Source organism: Caretta caretta, chromosome 24 (assembly GCF_965140235.1).
Source record: "Caretta caretta isolate rCarCar2 chromosome 24, rCarCar1.hap1, whole genome shotgun sequence".
NCBI lineage: Eukaryota > Metazoa > Chordata > Testudines > Cheloniidae > Caretta > Caretta caretta.
In genome coordinates this window covers 9,179,940-9,198,460 of record NC_134229.1, presented here as the reverse complement: position 1 = coordinate 9,198,460, position 18,521 = coordinate 9,179,940, and the positions used below count along the sequence as shown (strand labels likewise).

Here is an 18,521-nt window from a genome sequence, read left to right as displayed (position 1 = left end):
ATTTTCTCTTCAATTTATTCAAACTGCCCAGAACACCTGTGTCATGTTCCAGAATCATTAGAGACAATAAAACAATCACACTGAAATGCTAAGCTATAAAACCCCCTTAAAGCTTCCATGACTTGGGCTACTGCACCCGCAGTATCATCTAGAACAGCTTTATACATGCAGTCTAGATTCCCATCAAGGCACATGGGGGCTTCCACCACTGTGTAAATCTCAAAATGCAGCAGCTGCAAAGCCCAGAAGAATTCCCCAAATCCTTTATCACCCCCACACACCCCAAAAGCCTTCCCTTTGGGAAGCAATGCTTGCTCAGGAACAACGCAACAAGAGGTGCTGCTTATAAGTGGTGCTAAATCAGCAACAAAAGGAGAAAGATGGCGAGAGACTTGCAACCGCTCAGTGGGTTCAGCTGGGATTAGAGAGCCATCAGAACCAAATGCAACACACAGGCCTACTGGGTCCGCTCCCCATGGCAGTTCTAGCACTGGAACCAGTGCAGGGCATTTCTTTAGTTCTTAGAACTATGGTTTAAAGCCAGGATTGTCTAACCTCTTTCTGTATCTCCCTGACACAATCTAGATCAACCGTCCCCGCACCTGGTTTATTCAGTGATTTGTCTGGATCAGTTTGGAGAAAGCCAAAGAAACATCTCCCTCTCTAAAAGCTCCATAACATCCCAATCAGGGAATGCATTCTCTGCCTTCATCCTCCTCTATATTTTTCTGTGGATCTCAACAGTTGGTTAAACATATTACAATGTGCTATTTACTTCTGTTTGCAGCTTTCAGACCTCAGTTTAGCTCCTCCATTCTAAATCACTGTGCTCATTAGGATAACAAGCCCACCAGCTATACACAAAGAAGCAATATAATCTAGAAAGCAGCCAGAGCTGAATTCTTGTGGTTCCTACTTCACCCACAATTTCGACCTGGTGGAACTCCACAGATGTCAGCGATTTAACACAAAAGAAAGGAAAGTGCCCAATGAATATAGAATTTCATACATGAAGCTGTGAAGAGTTAAAGCTCTTGAAGTGCATTGTTTTTTGTGACTCCTTGTAAGCGCTTAGGGAGACCTAATGGAACAGAGTGATTGCATTTTAAAAAATGTCCCAGTCCTGCCTGCCTTGAATAAAGACTGTTAGCACTGTAGCATTAGGACTGGCAAGCAAACAGGAATACTGGATGGAGTGTCAATAAGACATCTGGTCTCTATTACACTATGTTGCTTTTCGTTTTCCTCAGCATTCATGATTTACTGCATCTCATTCCAGCTCCAGATATTTTTCAGAACACACTAATCGGGCTGGGGAGCGGGGGAATAAAGCAATTTCAATATGCACTGAATCAAGACTTCATTTTCAACTCTGCCTCCACTATATAGACTCTCTGCATTGCCACTGCACTTTTCAGTGGATCACAAAGTGCTTTACAAATATTAACCCTTGTAACTTTCCCCCTGAAGAGGCTATTCTTACTTTTAAAAGTGGGAAACCGAGGCACAGAGGGAAAGTGACTAGACCAAGATCACATAGGGAGGCTGTAACAGAATGCTATAAGCAGCATTTAAACAAAGACCATGATAAATTCTTCTTATCGGAGAATGTATCTTCCTCCGCCTAGTATGAAATTCCTTTAGTAGGAGAAAAATTCTTCTCTCGGCATCAGCACAGATGGATTGCCATCCATTTTCACACCTGGCTGAACTGGATTAAACCTGAACACGACATACATATCTCATCCATTCAAAAGCCAGACATGCTCAAGGGACAAATTGTGCCCTTAAAGCTGCACCCTGTTCTACAACAAAACATTTTCTGTGCTTTTTTTTTCCCCCCCACAAACTGTACTCACAAAAAATGTAGATTGGCAGAATTTGATTTTTATCCTTTCATAATTTCAAAGGGTAACACTGATCTTTACTTTTAAGCATTTTTTTTTCTTACTTTTATCAATTTAAAATTTTCACAAAACTGAGTTTTAAACATTTTTTCCCCAATTTTCATTTATTTAAATGTTCACAATTTGTGGGAAATTATGGGTGGTCAGACAATTACTTAACAACAGTAGAAGCTGAGATTCAAAAAGTCACAGCTTTATAATTGTTAAAACACAAAATGACATCACACATCAAATAATACAAAGTAAAGAGCCTTAAATCAAACTCTCAAAGCTCTCAAGCAGCATTTTACCTACTCTGTCTAGCTGTCAATCTCTATCATCATCGATAGAAATATTTTTTCCATCAGTTTTGGTGCGTACGATTAAATCAACATGTTCCAATAAAAATCTAACCCTTCCAAGCCTAAGAATAAATTTAAATAATAAATAGCAGAGGGAGAGCAAGATTAAGAGGCACAAGGAGGAGAGGAGATGTTTTTCAGTTGAGATTTTGTGCAAGATGGGAAGTCAGTGAGGCGGAGAGATGAAGGGAGGCTATTCTCCAGGAGCCACACAGGAGACACACAGAGGAAAGACTTTGCACACCAACGGTGGTAGTGTGAATGGGCAGAGGAGGCTAGTATTAAGAGTCTTGATCCTGCCTCTGGCCCTGATCCAGCAAAGCACTTAAGTACAGGCTTAATTTATCAAACTCTTTGGCCACTAGGTTCAAGGCAGCCACCTCCTCGTTTCTGTATCTGACCTACATCCCAACTGGTGTTACAATATGGGGTCCTACCCAGAGTGTGACCCATGTTATGACACCTATAAGGTCCAGGCTAGACGCTGAAATTAGGACCATGGCTACCTGGAACTGGCTGCATTGTGTGAATTCCCAAGTTTATTCCTTACCTCTATAAATCCGCAGAAAAGAAGGACAGACTCTCCCACAATACCCAATGCAGCACAGTTTGCTGTGGTGCTAAGAACCACGGGATGTGCCCATGAGAGAGAGGTAGAGCCAGTAATGGCACCCAGGAGTCCTGAGTCCCAGTCTCCTGCTCTAACTACTAGCCTGCACTCCAGGAAGTACGATGTAAAAACATAGGACAGGAACAGTAAAGGATGGACTGTAAATGAGTACTCAGGGACTCCTTAATATAGGAATCGTAGTCGATGTGTCCTTCTGAGCCTTTGTGGTGTGCCATGGCAAGGTCAAAGGAAACCTGTAGTTGATAGATCTGTGGACACCATGTAAAATTAATCCAGCTATTTTCCCACTGAATCAATAGGGTCACCACATACATGCATCAAAGCAGTACACCAAAACTCTAATGCACCTGCCCAGTAGCTGCTTTTCTCAATCAATAATTGCGCGGGGGTTTTATGCTCTATTGTAGGAGCCAGACAGAGTATCAGCTAAAGAGACTGCTCACCAATGGCTTGATCCCACTTAGATACTCAGCACCAAGTACCTCATTTCAGCACAAGCACAGTGGCTGGTTTTGCAAGTCGGCACTAATAATGCACTACGTGGACCACAAATCAGGACAGAGCTCCAAATAGTTTGACAAGTGGGCTGAAGTTTCTGCTACAGTCTGACCTCATAAAAATGCTCGGGTTAGAAGCATTTGACATCTCGTCACGGTTCTGCAAGGTTTCATTTTATGCTGGATTTGATTCAGCCAACTCTGCATTACTTAAATAGTAACAAGTCTGGGGCTCATGTGACCAGGACGAGGCATTACTCCTAAATTTGGATTAAAACGGATCTACTCTGCAGGGTATGCCACAAGGAATAATGACAAATGATCTCAAAGACATTATAGAAATGACTAAGAAATTGCTGCTCCACAGTCACATGAGGGATACAGGCTAGCAGTAAACTCCTTGCACAAAGACCTCTGCACCCAAAATCTCTGTTAATAGCAAACTACTAATGCTTTGTCCTTCTGTAGCACTTTTCAGAGGACTGAGGCCCTTTATTCATTTAGCTTCCCTACCCCACTCTGAAGAAAAGATCCCATGCTGGAGTGGAGAAACGGAGGCAACCTGACCAAGATCACAAAGGAAGCCACATCTTGTGACTTGCAGAACTGTACCATAAAACCATACTTCCTTCATTCCCTCTCCACGAGTTATAACTTGTGATGAAAAATAATTAAATCCAGTGACTTATTTTTAAAATTAATTTTTCCATAATAAAAAAATGTTGTGGTCTGATTTTCAGAGGTACTGCACTACCCCAGCTCTCTCAGTGCTCAACGAGAGCTGCAAGGGCTCAACTCCTTTGGAAATGGGACCTTAATGTCCAGACTAAGCAAAATTATGAACAAGTCAGATCATCTCACAAGGCAGAGTTTGAGACCCACCATAAACATATTTAACTGCAGCAGCAATTCTATCAACTTGCTACTCTCAAAAACACTTCAACAATAATTTGCTCTTCTCTAGCTCCTGCATCTCCAAGTACTTTGCAAACATTAATCACCAACCTCTTTTTAACAGAGATAAATCAAAGCCTGGTCTACACAAAGTTAGGCTGACCCAGCTATGCTGCTATGAAAAATCCACAGCCCTCAGCAACCGTCACTAATAACTCTAGGGTACACTGTGCTACGTCAATGGAAGAATACCACCTCTCGGGGAGGTGGATTACCTACGCTGACGGGAGAACCCTTCCTGTCAGCATAGATAGTGTCTACGCTGCAGCTGTGCTGCTGAAGCTTTTCAAGTGTAGACAAGCCCTAAGGTACAGTGGTGTAATCTGGTCTGGCAATTCCTATCTAGAGCAGCAGCCTGTCTCCAACAATGATCAGTATCAAGCGTTTCAGAGGTAGAAACCCTGCAGCAGGTAGTTATGGGCTAAGTTTCCTGTAAGCTGTGCAGCTGCATGGCATCCTTCTTAGCACCACACAGGTGCTCAGGGAACCCGCCCAGGGACTTGCCATGGCCGGAGTGCGCCCGGCCCCAACTCAGCCACAACTGGGGCGCCCTGACCCAGCCCTGCCACCACGCCCCTCCCCTGGCCCGAACATAGACACAGCCCAGATCTGCCAGGGGAGGGGCACCTATCCTGTGACCCCAGCCCCGGAGCTGCTGCGGTGGGGAGAGGCATCTCTCCCCCCTAGCCCAGGTGCTGCTGCGGGGAGTCCTCTCTCCCCACCATAGCTCCGAGCACCCTCCTGCACTCCAACCCCTTCATCCCCGGCCCCACCCCAGAGCCCGCACCCCCAGCCAGAGCCCTCACAGCCCTGCACTCCAACCCTCTGCCCCAGCCCTGAGCCCCCTCCCACACTCCAAACCCCTCAGCCCCACCCCCATCACATGAATTTTGCTATGTGCACCAATATGAGGGTGATGTGTCACACATCACTTCCATATTGGTGCACATAACAAAATTCATTCTGCACATTCAGCCTGCCCCGAGGGAGTTTCCTCCTAGCCCCCCAATAGTTAGAAGATTGTTTATGCCCTGAAGCTTGAAGTTTATAACCCTTCCAAAGCTCTTGCGTGTATATATATATTTATTATTTTAACAAGAATATCCTGAGTTATCAATATTTGAATTAAGAGGTGAAGTGACTTGCACAGAGTTAGTCCAAGAGCTGGGAAGAGAACCCAGTGGATCAAACTCCCAGTCCCCTGCTCTGACTGTTATAATGCCTCTGACAGGAATGGCTCATCTTTAGCTGTTCCAAACATGGAGACCTAAATTTAGCAGCAATCTAAGGACCACAGGACTGGAGTTTCTACTAAAGTCACATTCGGATTTCCAGAAGTGAAGTCAGTCTTATTACTGGAGTTTTCTATTTCCACCAAGTGGAAGCTGCAGTCTTAGGCCCTGACCCTGCAGCTGGATCCACACAGGCAGATCCCCTGCACCCACATGAACCACGGACTTCAATTATCATTACTAGATGTGGACCACAGTTAGCACAGAGGGCAATATAAATATAGCACATTGCCCAGCTCATAAAGCCAGAGTAGGTGAAATCTCTCAGCTTTCCTAAACATTAACAAAACCATTAAGACAAGAGAGCAGAATGACCTGAGAAGGGGCTGGGAGTAAGGATTCCCTGGTCCCGTTCCCAGTTCTGCAACTGACTTGCTCTGTGACTTTGGGCAAATTATTTCACACAGCTGTTCCTCAAGTTTTACCATGTGTAGAATGCTTTGAGGTCCTCAGACCGAAGCTGCCATGAGAGTGCAAAGTATTACCTGTGTCTAGATACCAGAAGGTGAATGAATGGACAGGGCAATACATATTGACCATTTGATTGTAACACCTACAGAACTATCAACTTGGAGCATCTTCTGCAGGAACAGGTCAGAAGAACATAAGAACAGCCATACTGGGTCAGACCAAAGGTCCATCTAACCCAGTATCCAGTCTTCTGACAGTGACCAATGTCAGGTGCCCCAGAGGGAATGAACAGAGGTAATCAGGTGATATCAGTGCTGCTGATATACTGTCTACCATGAAAATCTAATGTTAATAAAAACTGCCTCTGGGAAGGCCACTTGCCTAGCATATCAAATAATTTTTAAAATCCTTAAGTAGTTCTTTCAGGCATTTTTACAAAGCACAGGAAGGACAAGATGGCTCAATGGATTGGTTATGGGCTACAAAACCCTCCACATCTAAGCTGTTCAGATTCAGCCCTGGTCATTAACAACTGAGAGATGTTACCTGAGGGCCGACAGAATGAGCTGGGGCGGGGGGGGGGGGGGGGGGGGGGAGAGGAGGTCTGAGTCCAGTTCCTAAAAATCTATTATCATATCAGAAAACGCAGCACTACAAGGATTTGCAGCAGATCAGTCAATGACTGACAAGAATACAGGCCTGTCAGGACTGACAAGTCATTATAATGGTTAATGTTGAGATCAGGATTAAAGCAAAACATAGGAGATGCTTGTATTGCCACTGTCCATTCTGTACCTGTTAAAGGGATATTCACAGGACTTTGGTCTCTGGGCACCAAATCAATCCAGCATCTTTCACCAGCACCACCATCTGTTTCTCTCTCTCTCACACACACACACACACTATATATATATTTCTCAGAGATTATGAAGCATTTAAAACAGAAGGTCTGATTGCTTGGGGATAACGAATTACGAAACGACAATCCATCAGTCTGTTGCATACCTGGTGCAATCGTATCCAACACAGCAGCTTCTCCCTCCTTGAATGCATGCACACCAATATGATCGAGCTATTCATCTTTGACAATGCGGACTCAAGTGGATTCCCAGAGATGATTCTAATCAGCTGTTTGAAGGAGGGGAGAAAAAACGATGCTACTCAGGCATAAAAAGATTCCCTTGTAACTGAAATAGACCAAACAAGCCCTGGTTGCTGCTTGGCTGCATTCAACAACAATCCATAGCTGTTTGAATAATAAATACCAAACACGTGTAAGTCTGCAACCCAGTTGAAACCATGGACCCTGGAAAACCAGCTTTGTCCATCCCGCAGTACACCCAGGGCAGAATCCCTCCTCCCCAGCTTTACAAGACAATTAAGGCTCCATCCAACCCTTTAAGTTTTCTCTTTTTCAAAAGAAGGTGAAATTTGGCTGCTGCAGTAAGAGACTGGTTACAAATCACATCAGAAAAAGGCAGGGCTAACCACATCACAGAGAACAAACTCTTCTGGAGTTCATAGGTCTGGGGGCGAGGGGGCAGAATTTATTCAAAGCAATAGCTAGAAATGCCAACACAAGAATCACCACTGCCTCTCCATCCCAGCAACTGGAAGGAAATTAAAGAGACACCAGAACAATTCCTGTCTCCAGTCCCAGCTTTGGGGAATTTCTTTTTGCCCTGGGCTGTTACTGTTAGTGGCATTTACTGGGGGAGAGACAGAAAAGACTTAGCACCAGCTATGCCACCATAAGGAATTACAAGCCCGTTCACTGAGTGGGAAGAAGGGGGGTAACCACATGAAGTGGGGGCCACCCCAGAAAAGAGAAGGATAAAATCCCTGGAAAACGGAGGTGGTTACACAAGGGCAGAGAAATTCAATCACTGGAAGAAGAATCCCAGAGAGGCTGCCTAGATAGAGGGAGGAAACTATAACTCCACAGGAGACAGTGCAGGAACTGGAGAATACCCCAGGAAGGGGAGTAAATGGGGTGGGGGGGGACAGGAGGGGTTAGTTATGAGGAAATCCCAACAAGGGACAGCTAAGCATGAGGGGCCTGGATGGCAGCCCCTGCAATGGGGAGAATAGGAGAGATTTCACTATGGAAGGAGGAGGCAGGGGGGCTCTCTTAGGAGCAACCTGGGGGAAAGGCTTCAGGATGTCCTAGTTGGGGAGGGGGGCAGCTAGAGGTGGGGCAGCACAGAGATTTCAAGAGTGGCAGCAACCTTGGAGTGAAGGTCGCATGAGGGGTCCACAGGAAGACACAGACATGGGGGAGGGGGGGAGAGGAGAAGGAGGACGTTTTAGTGACCCCAATGGAATGGGTCCCACTGGGCAGGGGGAAGATGGAGGACCTATAAGGGGGACTCAAAGAGAGGAGACCAGGGGATGATGAGGGGCTCTAAGGGGGATGGAGGGGGATGGTTGTGGGGAAGGCTGAAGAGGGGGCTGTAGGGTGAACTGGAGGGGGGACAGAGTGCGGGGAGGGGACACCGAGTGAGGGGGGTGAGCAGGCTGGAGGAGGTAAGGAGAATCTGGGGAATGAAGGGGGACCCTGGAGGGTGAGGACGGGGGAGGCGAGAAGAATTTAAAAAGGAGATAAGGGGGAACTGGAGGGAGAAGGGGGAGGGGACCCAGAGAGGGAGGTGGGGAAAGTGGGGGGGCAGGGGATCCAGTGGGGGGAGGGGAATGCTGTGAGGAGTGGGGAGCCCAGGGGGGCCCTCAGGATGTGCTGAAGGTGGCAGGGGACCCAGGGAGGGGGTTGGGGGAAGCAGGGGGCCAGGGACCCAACTGGGGGGTGAAGGTAAAGTGGGGGGCCAGGGATCCAGCAGGGGGTTGGGGGGAAAGAGGGGGACAAGGGACCCAGCGGGAGGGATGCTGTAAGGAGGGGGCCCGTGGGGGGGGACTGAGAGGGGCCGGGGACCCAGCGGGGGGGGGGCCCGAGGGGAGGAAGTGGGGGGCCAGGGACCCAGCGGGGGGGCAAGGGAATGCTGTGAGGAGGGGGCCCGAGGGGACCGAGCGGGGGGGCCGGGGACCCAGCGGGGGGGAATACTGTGAGGAGGGGGCCCATGCGGGGACCGAGCAGGGGGCCGGGGACCCAGCGGGGGGGGGCAGGGGAATGCTGTGAGGAGGGAGCCCGAGGGGAGGAAGTGGGGGGCCGGGGACCCAGCGGGGGGGAATACTGTGAGGAGGGGGCGTGCGGGGACCGAGCGGGGGGGCCGGGGACCCAGCGGGGGGGGGCAGGGGAATGCTGTGAGGAGGGAGCCCGAGGGGACCGAGCGGGGGGGCCGGGGACCCAGCGGGGGGGGCAGGGGAATGCTGTGAGGAGGGGGCCCGAGGGGAGGAAGTGGGGGGCCGGGGACCCAGCGGGGGGGGCACGGGAATGCTGTGAGGAGGGAGCCCGAGGGGACCGAGCGGGGGGGCCGGGGACCCAGCGGGGGGGCACGGGAATGCTGTGAGGAGGGGGCCCGAGGGGACCGAGCGGGGGGGCCGGGGACCCAGCGGGGGGGGCAGGGGAATGCTGTGAGGAGGGGGCCCGAGGGGACCGAGCGGGGGGGCCGGGGACCCAGCGGGGGGGGCAGGGGAATGCTGTGAGGAGGGGGCCCGAGGGGACCGAGCGGGGGGGCCGGGGACCCAGCGGGGGGGCAGGGGAATGCTGTGAGGAGGGGGCCCGAGGGGACCGAGCGGGGGGGCCGGGGACCCAGCGGGGGGGGGGGCAGGGGAATGCTGTGAGGAGGGGGCCCGAGGGGAGGAAGTGGGGGGCCGGGGACCCAGCGGGGGGGGAATACTGTGAGGAGGGGGCCCGTGCGGGGACCGAGCGGGGGGGCCGGGGACATGCTGTGAGGAGGGGGCCCGAGGGGAGGAAGTGGGGGGCCGGGGACCCAGCGGGGGGGAATACTGTGAAGAGGGGGCTCGTGGTGGGGGAAGTGCGGGGCGGGGGGGCCCGTGGGGGGGCCAGAGGAATGACTGAGGGGGGCCGGGGACACAGCGGGAGGGGGAAGTGGGGGGGCGCGAGGGGTCCCCAGTGGGGGTGGGGGAGCCCTGCGGGAGGAACTCCCCTCCCCCCCCGCCGCGGAGCCCGCCCTGTCGCTCACCTGCCGGCGGGGGACGCGGCTCCCTCCCCAGCCGGGACCCGCCGGCAGCAGCCGCCGCAGCCTCCGTACAGCAGCAGGCCCCAGCTCCGGGGCTGCCCGCCGCGCCGCCTGAGGGGCCTTCACACCCACCCCCACCACAGGGACGGGGAAAGGCGCCCCAAAAATTACCGCGCCCCCAAGCCCCAGAGTCCCCTTGCCGCGCGCTCACGGGGGGGGGCCCTAGCCTCCTCCTCGCGGGGGCGGTGCTAGGACGCAAGGACCCCGGACACCTATAGAAACCTATGCGCTCTGCAGGGGTGGCTACTTCATTGCCTGATCAGAAAGGGGCCCAGGCGAGTCCATGGCTCGGGCAGGCTGCAGCTGGGGCAGCCGGGGGGGAGCTGGGGGCGTTGCACAAGGGAAACAAACTTGCATGTGACATAAACGCAGCAAAGATGCGTCCCCGCCTCCCTGGGCTTTGCAGGGACTCAGAGGGGAGTTGTGGCCAAAGAAAGAAAGAAAGAAAATTGTGCAAGTTTGGGCACGTTTCAATATTGCACTAAAAAAAATCCCTTTCTTCAGCAGCCATAAACTTTGCAATGTTAGTTTGCGGGAGGGGGTTACCCACAGTTTTTCAGAGGGGTTTGGTCACGGTACATGGAACGGGTTCCTCTCCCACCCCTTGTATTTTTGTTGTTGTTTGCTCCAGTTTTGTAATTGAGGGTGGCTGTGGGGTTAGAAACTCTACCGGTTTTAGTGTTTGTCATTTTTTTTCAAGGGGGCATAATTTTGGGTTTTCATGAACCATCCATTTTGCCGGCTTTTTGTTGGGATGTATTTTTGGTAGCTAAAGCCTTGATCCTGCAGAGACTTGCGCAGTACTTTGCTATAAGAAAAGGAGTACTTGTGGCACCTTAGAGACTAACCAATTTATTTGAGCATAAGCTTTCGTGAGCTACAGCTCACTTCATCGGATGCATACTGTGGAAACTGCCCACAGACTAACACGGCTGTTACTCTGAAACCTGTTACTTTGCTATAGGCATTGTGGGTAATAATAATACTTTAGTTGTTATCTAGTACTATTCATCAGTAGACCTAAAGGTGTTGTACAGATGAGAGCTGTATCATTTCCCCCACTTTATAGAGCAGGGAAAGGAGGGGAAGTGATTTGCCCCAGGTCACCTGGCACACCCCAGAATAAAATCCACATTTCCCAACCTAGTTCAGCACTCTAGCCACTAGACCACACTGCTTGTTGCTGTAATACTCAATAGGACAACCCACAGTGTGTAAAGTTAAGCATGCTAGCAGAGCCCAGATCCTCCAAATACACGCATGCTTAACTTTACCATGATGAGTGTAATGCTTAATTTGTAATGAAAAAGGTATTGGGGCTCAGGCAATTTTTTTACATTCATAACTGATGCAGCAAGCACAGAGATGCCAGGGCTATGAACTGCTAAGCCTAGAAGTGCCGGGGCTTAGCCCTGGCACAAATTAATCACTGGATGATTAGCTCTATTGAACTCAGTGAAGCTGCAGATAGGAGTAGAGTTAAAGCATGTGTGTAAATGTTTGTAGGATCAGAACCTAAGTTGCTGGTTTGACTTGCAGTTGCAGCAATGTTTGGCCGGTCATTATTATTTGTAATTTCATTATTCTATTATTATTATTCATCAACTTTGGTGTTATTAATTATTTGAATGGTGAAGGTTGGTATGAATATTGCAGGCTCTGGTGTGCATTTTCATTTGTATTTTGGATCACAGTATTTTACTTTCTACAGTTTTGCAATTTTGGATTGCTGCTTAATTGGCATTTCCTAAGTCCCTAGTTCTGTCTCAGCTCAGGGTGAAATTTTCAAAATGCCTAAGTGATTTAGGCACCTTTGTGCCATTGACTTTCAATTACACTTAGCTGCCTGAGGCCCAGAGGACTTATGTGCCTAAATACCCTTGAGGATTGGCACCTCAGGAGTCTGTCTCTTTTGAAAATGACACCTAGAGCTGTATGCATGAAGTGGCAGTAAGTGACTTAGGTGCTTTTGAAAATTTCACCTTTAACAGGAATTTGTTCCCACAATGTTGAAGGCTGCGTTGTCCCCACATCTAATTTTTGTTGCTGCGGTTTTCATTGGGAGCTCGTACTTGTCAGAGTTTGGCAAGGTGAATTGGAAATGTGCAAGTGCCAGAATATTGTGATTTCACATCTACTTAGCGGTAGGTAGTGCCTAAAGATCCACAAGGTTGGACCCCACTGGGCGGAGGGGTTGTATTAATATTAAATGACAGCCCACACCCCAAAGAGTCTACGATCTAAAAGACAAGACAGCAGAGGCAAATGAGAATATATATTCCCCCTCTTGTTCCTGTGCAAGGCAGTACGTGGCAGCAGATCATAGAATCATAGAATATCAGGGTTGGAAGGGACCCCAGAAGGTCATCTAGTCCAACCCCCTGCTCGAAGCAGGACCAATTCCCAGTTAAATCATCCCAGCCAGGGCTTTGTATCTGCAGTAATAATTGAGTTCATATACCAGGTTGATGGGCACACCGAAAGTAGAGACTGAGACACAGATGAGATGAATTGTTCTACTGCTCCTTCTCAGACTCAGGGTTTATTTTTGAATAGGGAGATGTGTAGCCAAATATAAAGATGCTTGGCTAGTGGTGGGTCCCCGAGGTCTTTGAGTTGCTTTATTATATGGTATTTCAATATATGTGTTGTTAAATGCTGGATGCTGAAGAATACTGAGCTAAGGCCTCGATTGTGCAAAGACTTAAGCACAGAGTTAACTTCATGGGCCGAGTCTAGTCCCAATGGGACTAAAGCACATGTTTAAATGCTTTGCTGAATAGGAATAGATTTAAATGTGTGTTTAGGTCACATGGGGCCATGGTGATTCGGTCTCCTATCTTGTAGCCTAGGAACACACCAAACCACCGTTGCTTTGTAACATCTCTCACTGTGTGAAGCTGACCCTTGTGTGTATGTTGTTAGGATGGCAGCCTCTGAAAAATCCCATAGCCATGGAAATACAGTCACCTCTGGGGTAGGTGAAAACATGACTACTTGACATGGGGAGGAGGGAAGAGCACAAACCACACACTTGTCCAAGAGCACAAACCACACATCTTCTGCCCTTATTAAAGGTGCAAGGACAACCAGCAGGATAGGGTCGGAAGTCTAACTCACTCTCAGCTGTCTGTGAACCCTCTGAAGCATGAATCATTCAGTCACACTCAAGAGCCTGATAATAACAATAAAGTTTCCTAATAATACTTAGCTTCCATCTAAGTACTTGACATCAGTAGATCTCACAGTGCTTTAAAGGAGGTCACTGTCATTATCTCCATCCCTTTGTTACATATGGGGAAACTGAGGCACAGAGCAGTGACTTGCCCAAGGTCATTAGACCCTAGGACTCCTGAGTCCCAGTCCAGTATTCTAGCTGCTAGGCGAGACTGAACCATGTCTCCCTTGCCACGGAGTGCACAAATGTGGGGGTCTGTTTCTTTCTCTGGGAGAAGATTCCCATCCTCGATCCCCTCTAGTGGGGAGACAGGAGCTCAGTCTGTCCTCGGCCCCTTTGCTAAAGTGGACAGCGAGTGGGGGAGCAGTTAGTGACCTTAGTGCTGGTGATCCAGATGCCGATTGCTACCAACCCGGGCAGGACTCGAATCTGTGTCCATTTGGCCTGTGGGCGAGATGAGTTCTGTGAGTCTTAGCCCAGTTCATGGTGAAGAGCGGTTCCTGTTGTCTGGGGGCTCTGCAGGGAGTCCCAAGGATTACGTGGGAGGCCAAACTTCCCTCTCCGCCCAAGGAGTTACTCCTGGATGAGCTGGGAAGGGGGGGAAACTGGCGCTCCCATTGCCTGCACTGGTGCTGTACAGTGGCACCTCCTAGCTCAGCAATCAGCCAGCTGGGCCAGACTCTGAAATGAGCTCAGAACATCGGGACCATCCAGCCATGCTGGGAGCTGCTGCCTGAAAACCTGGCCCTTGCCTAGGTGAGCTGAGCTCTGGGAAATCTGACCTTGATGGTGGGAGCTTGGAAAGGAGATCCGAGATTCCAGCAAATGGGACCTCCCCACCCCTACCTCACCAGGCCCTTTGCTCAGCTGACATGAGTGCAAAAAAACCCAATGACGCCTGGCCTAAACCTGCCCGGCAGCTCGGGGGTTAAAACCAGCCCAGCTATTTCTGGCTTCCAGAGCAACTTTTCCATGGTAAGTTAAATGAATGAACAGGGCCTGACCCCATAGGATGGGCAGCGGCAGCCGCACAAACAGCAGAGGCAGCTGCCAGACATCGCAATGCTTTCCAGTAATGGCCACGCTACCTTAGTTACCCTCCCGAGTCACCTACCCCCAGCAGAATGCCAGCAGCTGGCGTTGCCCCGGAGTGCGCACCGAGCCTCAGGGACTCATTAGCTAATGTTCATGAATGGCTGCAGTGATTCTATTCAGAGTCACTTGGGAGCCGTTCTTATTTTGGTCTGAGGCTGCCGTCTCGTCACACGGCATTGGTAAAGGCCCTGTGGCTTGTGGAAAAAGCCTGTGTGAGGTGGTAGCGGGGTCCCTGCTTAACAGAAGGGCATAGAGGTGGGAAGAGACTGGTCTAGGGTCACACTGCACATCAGTGGCAGAGCTGAAATTAGAACCCATGGATCCTGGTGCCTCATCCCTTGCTCTGGCCATTATGCCACACTCCCTTCTAGAGGTGGGGGCAGAACCCAGGCATCCAGCTGCCCAAGCCCCTGCTCTAACCACTAGACTCTTCTTCCCTCACAGAGCGGGGAACAGAACCCACCAGTCCTGACTCCCAGCTCCCATATTCTAACCACTAGCTCCCCACTCCTTTCCCAAAACCCAGATATCCTGACTCCTAGCCGCTGCTCTAACCACTAGACCCCACTCACCTCCCAGAATTGGAACAGAACCCAGGACTCCTGGCACCCTGTCCTAGCCTGTGCTTTAAGCCACAAACCCATCCTCCCACTCGAGAGGTCAGGTCTGACCTACATTCAAAACTCGTTCTGCTGGTTCTCGAGCAGGGATCGGAGAGCAGAGGGGAATCCCACGCCACCCAAGAGCACTAGGCGTTTCACTGGAATGTCCCAGGGTTTCCCACAGAAGAGCAGCAACCCCCAAGAAGAAGGGCTGGGTCTCTTTGGAGTGAATATCTGAGGGAGCTGCTCCTAACCGGCTCTCTGGCTCCTCGTCTATGACTCCCTGCAGATTGGACTTCACAGGCAATAGTGAGCTGTGCTCAGACTGGCCCAGTGCTACGGTTAATAATCATTTGCAATGTTATTAAGTGTATTACGGTAGCACCCAGATGCCCCAACTGAGATTAGGGACCATGGTGGCAGGCAGTGCTTAATTTGTGCCAGAGCTTGCCAGGGCTGAGCCCAGGTGCCTCCGGGCCTGGCAGGTCAGAGCCCCGGCGCCTCTGGGCCTGCCACATCAGTTATGAAAGTAAAAAAATTGCTTGGGGCCCGGCACCTCTTTTATTACAAATTAAGCACTGTTGCCTGGCCATCCAGAAGGACGACAGGTGGGTTCTACCTGGACGTACCGGACCATCCAGCAGCATGACAGGTGAGTTCTACCTGGACATACTGGACCATCCAGAAGGACGACAGGTGGGTTCTACCTGGACGTACCAGACCATCCAGCAGGACGACAGGTGGGTTCTACCTGGACGTACCGGACCATCCAGCAGCACGACAGGTGGGTTCTACCTGGACGTACCGGACCATCCAGCAGCACGACAGGTGGGTTCTACCTGGACGTACCGGACCATCCAGAAGGACGACAGGTGGTTCTACCTGGACTGTCCAGCAGCAGAGCAGTGGTTAATGTGTGCCATTCACCACAGAATTGGGAGCCCAGGAGCAGTATCTCACTCCAGGCCCTCAGGCTCCCTCCACATCCCTGGCCTGATGCAGCTGATCGCCTCTGAGCCAGAGCAAGTCCTCCCAGGCTGCCCTTAGGAGGGGTTTCCAGTGTGGGGGAGCCACCTTCCCGGGAGAGTTCCTTCAGATAAGGCGGGTCTCTCCAAGGGCTTTGCTAATCTACCTGACTCACTGGGGAAACAATGATTCACCTCCCACGGTGGATCACCCCACAGGGCGGGGCAGGAGAGTAAAGCACCTACAATTACCAACCTCCCATGCCCCACAGCGGCCCCTTTGCTCCCATCCCCTTTACGCACCAATCTGCCTGTGAATAACACCAGGGACGCAAATCAACCTTCCCCACACACACACCCAGCTGCTTTGGGGAAGCATCTTCTTGCCTGGATCTGTGCCCCTCCCCGGGGCATTTGGGAAAGCCGCAGGGCTAAGTTGCAGGCAGGGCACACAGAGATTTTTAGGGGCCCAGGGCAAAAACCTGAAACTGAGGTACTCCGCACCCTGCAACGAGGACTCCTGTCCCACAGTGCTGGGCCCAGCTCCCCGGACAGGGGCAGCCGGACCAAACCTGAGCAGCGCTGTGACACCATGCACCAGCTCACTGTGCGTCACTCACTCAATTTCTGCAGGTTTGGGGCCCTCTCAAACGGTGGGGGGCTGGGGCAAACTGCCCATGTTGCCCCCCACCCCTTCCCCCCCACACACACACTCCTGGGCAGCCCTGACTGCAGAAAGGGATCAGGATGGAGAGGGGAGAAAACCAAGGAGGGGGCGGTTATTTGGGGGTGGCCCAGGTTAAAAGGAGCAAGGGGGAATGGGTAGGATGGATCTCAGAGACCCAGCAGGATAAATCAGCTGATGGGAGATGCAGCGAGGTCAGGGGAGTTGGGAGAGGATTGAAAAAAGAACTAGATAAGTTCATAGCCAGGATGGGCAGGGATAGTGTTTGCCAGGAGCTGGGAATGGGCGACGGGATGGATCACTTGAGGATTGCCTGTTTTGTTCATTCCCTCTGGGGCACCTGGCACTGGCCACTGTCAGAAGACAGGATACTGGGCTAGATGGACCTTTGGTCAGACCCACTGTGGCCGTTCTTATGTTCTTATGACAGGATGAGCGAAAAGAATGGATCACACCTGACTGCTCTTTGTCACCTGACTTAATACATGACGGGACAGTAGCCAGACAGGACGGTGATGCGGGCAGGGTAAGACCCTACATAGAATGGTATGGGCCTTGGACTGGACTCAGGACACCTGGGTTCTACTCCTGGCTCTGCTATGGACCTGCTGGGTGACCTTGGGCAAGTCCTTTCCCCACTCTGTGCCTCAGTTTCCCCTCCCATCCTGTCTCTATACAGACTGTGAGCTTGCCAAGGCCAGGGCTGTCTCTCATTCGGTGTCTGGCGCTTCCCTGGCGTCTTCCTGACGTCCCACTCGAGAGCAGTCTGGGGACTGGAAGCAATGCAGCCTCCAGCAGAGCCCATTTCCTCTGCTCGGAATTGTTCATTCGAAACCTTGTGTGTTGGTGTGGGTGTGTGGGGCTGGGCGGGCGTAACGCATCTCTGTGGGTGAATAGGCGTGAGCGCAAAAGTGTGAGCTACAGAGAGTCTGTGAGTGAAGGGTGAGACCCTGATAAGGAAACGTGTGCATGTGCATATGTGCATGCATGTGTGCACACACGTGTGTATATGTATATGTGTGTGTGCAGGAGGGTCATAGGAGCCTGCTGTACCGTAGCCAGTCTCCTGTTCAGATCTGCTGTTCTAACACCAGGGGGAGCATGGGGCCTGGCTGCAGTGATGGATCCACCCCAGAGCTGGTTCAGGGCCTTTTCTGGTCAATGACCAACATTCCCCTCCTTAACCCAAGAGCTCTCCCTGCACCTGAGCCAAGCAAATTCCTTTGGCACAATCCAACTCCTGACTGGAAGAACCAGAAGAGCAGGAGATCAAGCTGTGTGTGTGGACATGGCAAAGTCAGGCAGGTTCTTCTTCAAGTCACTTGGCCCACCTGGGCTGGCTTTGGCCATCGGCCTGGCCCACCTGGGTGTGGGCTGGCTTTGACCAATACAGCTCTGGGCCTCCCTTTGCCTGGCTCAGCGACAAGGCTCCTGACCCTCCTCGTGAGTAATTAGTGTTTGCAAAGTCCAGGGGAAGATCATCCATGTTGGACCTTTGAGGAAACTGAGGCACGAGGAGGCTGAGTGACTGGTGCCAAGGTCACCCAGCAGGTCAGTGTTAGACCTGGGACCAGGGTCCAAAAATCCTGACTCCCAGACACCAGCTCTAACCACTAGACCTACTCATTCCCTGTGGGGAGGGGAGCTGTGGGTCAGGCCTGAGAGGCATCGGTAGGGCTGTGTGCGAGTAGCACAGGACTGGAATAGTAGGGGTTTGGGTTTGGGAGTGAGGGGCATTGCCAGGGCTGTTGATTGGGGGCAGGGAATCAAGGGCTGGAAAGGTGGGGAAAGGCTGTGGGTCAGGACTGA

The 18,521-nt window shown here is 51.1% G+C and overlaps 1 protein-coding gene across 2 annotated transcripts in view; it reads right to left on the bottom strand.

Annotated features, from left to right (window-relative positions):
* PI4KB (phosphatidylinositol 4-kinase beta) overlaps window positions 1–10,264 on the bottom strand; it is a 58,497-nt gene extending 48,233 nt beyond the window's left edge. Inside the window, exons 1-2 of one of the 2 annotated variants that reach the window (XM_048827985.2) lie at window positions 10,131–10,264; window positions 7,039–7,161 (exon numbers count right to left, since the gene is read on the bottom strand). The gene's annotated coding sequence lies outside the window, so the exon portion shown is untranslated. The remainder of the gene's footprint in view (window positions 1–7,038; window positions 7,162–10,130) is intronic. The other variant, XM_075122994.1, reaches the window with a different exon arrangement.
* Between the last annotated feature and the right edge of the window lie 8,257 nt (window positions 10,265–18,521).